This window comes from Rhinolophus ferrumequinum, chromosome 6 (genome assembly GCF_004115265.2).
Source record: "Rhinolophus ferrumequinum isolate MPI-CBG mRhiFer1 chromosome 6, mRhiFer1_v1.p, whole genome shotgun sequence".
Lineage (NCBI taxonomy): Eukaryota > Metazoa > Chordata > Mammalia > Chiroptera > Rhinolophidae > Rhinolophus > Rhinolophus ferrumequinum.
Genome location: NC_046289.1, coordinates 3,619,274 through 3,621,809, shown reverse-complemented (window position 1 = coordinate 3,621,809; position 2,536 = coordinate 3,619,274). Strand labels below are relative to the sequence as shown.

Sequence of the window (2,536 nt, the reverse complement as noted above, 5' to 3'; positions counted from 1 at the left end):
TCACAGTTGCCTAATATTCCATTTTATTTTTGCACCACATTTTCAGAAAACTTCTCTGTTGATAACGAGCCAGGTTGCTAAATCATTGAGAGAAAGCATCTAGGAAGATCGAAGGTATTGTCAGTGTTCTAGTTGTGGGGTAAGATGATAAGTTCATTGTACTATTTCTTAAATATGAAGAAATTAAATAAAAGATGAGCAGGCAGAGAGTGGTAAGGCACATGGTATGGGTATGAAGTAAGGTTATTGATTAATCCTTACGTGTAACACTGAGGTCTAATTAAAAAGAGATCTCATTTATTAGCTCTGTGCGAAATAAACCTGTAAAGAGCTCTCTGCTATATTCAAAGATATTGTTCTTGGGTTTTTGTGATTCATGGGAATCAACTTTTATCAGTAAAGCCATGAATGAAATAATCAATAAATAATGCATAAACGATTAATACACAATGTTCAAATAAATGTACAAATAAATAAATGAAGAAAAGGGTTGAGCGTGGATCAATGATGAGTAATTCTGGGGTATATGAATCAAGAATGTTGATTAAACCCTAAACTCTGAGGTCCGTTAGAGAGAGACCTAGTTAGTCTCTCTATGGGAATAGAGTTCAGAACAGAAGTTCAGGCCCTTTGGGGATCTGGCTCTTGGGTCTTAGTAGTGGTTCCTGGGTATGGATTGTATTGACGAAAGTGAATGAATATGTGAATCAATAAATGTGTTAAGTGAGTGAAGATGAAGAGGGTCACGTGTGGATCATTTATGAGAAAGTGTCATGAAACAAATATTATTAGTAATGTATTTGCTTGCAGTGAGTTCCAATATAACCCATAAGTAAAAGGTGTTACTCCCTTGGGAACATGTAGGAACTCTAGGTACACAGGCACACGCAGACAGATGCATCGAAGTGTCCATAATGCCATTTTGGGTTGGTGGGAGGTTGCTGGTTGTTAGTTTGATTAAGAAGAAGGAAAAAATGTTTACATAAACAGTGATGACATCACTATCTAATTGGGAAGAAGCAAGCATGGGCCAGTGTTGAGGATGTGTTATATGATACAAGTTGGAATTAATCTAATTATGTTCACTGAATTAATTGAAAAAAGAAAACAAATGAAAAGGGATACAGTCAGTTATTTCTGTGGGTAATGAGCTTGTGGGCAGTTGTTAGTACTTTGGTGTTCAAGTATAGAGTCTGTAGATTTTTGGGTAATTACATAGTCCTATAAGTTATTAAATTAATATGACTATATCGCAAATGATTACCTAAAAGAAGGCAAACAGTGGACATTATGGAGCATGTAATGTGACATAAAGTTAAGGACTAATCGTGCTATAGCTTGCTGATGTCCGTGTGAAGAAAATGGGACCTAGTTTCTTCCTACTTGGATTAAGTACATAGAGACAAGGGCATGTAAGAACAGTACTTCAGTTCTGGTTTCAATTGGATAGTTTATATTACGTTTTATATTTATATATTTCATATACTTATAAAATACATATTTTTAGAAAAATGAGTCATATTATTTAATTAATAATTAAAAAATAAATATAAGAATTTATAAAATAATGTGAGGTAAAGCTAGGATTAATGGAGAGAATGTACCATGATACAAGGTTTTAAATTTTTCCAATTCTGCACAAGTCAAGTTCATGAACATGATTAGTAGGCTATTAACTAAGAGTAGGGAGTATATAGTCATGTGCATGTGTGATAGTTACAAGCCTTATTGTTGAGTAGCGTGTGAGATTCAAAGATGCTTACTTAACTACGTTGCTTAAAATTAAAAATAAAATAAGGTGATAAAAAGTAGCGCAGTTTTTGCACCAATAATGTGACTGTGATATGATCCAGGTTTATGATCTACCTGGCAGTGCAAGAGTCACGTTCATTTAAAAATCCCTAACACAGACTGTTTAGAATTGGCTTTTTCCTTTAGAGCATGAGCACAGCACAGCCAACTCATTCATTCTCTCATGGCAACGACCTTAGTTGTTGTCTTTGTGGGCGAAGAGCACAGAGACCAATATAAATAACTGTCAAGTTCATGTTCTTGGTTTGGGGAGTTTCTGCATTGTTTTCCAAGGAATTATTTTAAATAATTGGATATATATGTGTATATATATATATATATATATATATATATATATATATCATGAACCTTAATTCATAACACATTCTCCTTGTTGGTCAATGTTTGGTGTTTTATTATTTTATGAATTTTGTAAAAACACCAACCATTGACCAATGATGGGAATATGTTATGAACCCAAGTTCGTGATTAATCATTTTTTTTTAATTTATTGGGGTGACAATTGTTAGTAAATTTACATAGATTTCAGGTGTACAGTTCTGTATTATCATTTTTAGGGCTAAATAACAGTCCATTTTAGTTTGGCTCCAAAATATATTTAGACATTCCTCCCTTGATAAAGATCAAGCTTGTTTACTTGTTGAGGGTGGAGATCATAGGAAGATGGAAGAAAGTTACATTGTTTTAGTTATGAGGGAAGGCGCTGTTTCATAGTTGTGTATTT

The 2,536-nt window shown here is 33.5% G+C and overlaps 1 non-coding gene across 1 annotated transcript; it reads left to right on the top strand.

Annotated features, from left to right (window-relative positions):
• Nucleotides 1-497: 497 nt before the first annotated feature.
• On the top strand, nt 498-569 carry LOC117024294 (small nucleolar RNA SNORD113/SNORD114 family). Its single transcript, XR_004423378.1, has one exon. It is a non-coding gene; the product is annotated as a small nucleolar RNA SNORD113/SNORD114 family (small nucleolar RNA).
• Nucleotides 570-2,536: the final 1,967 nt, after the last annotated feature.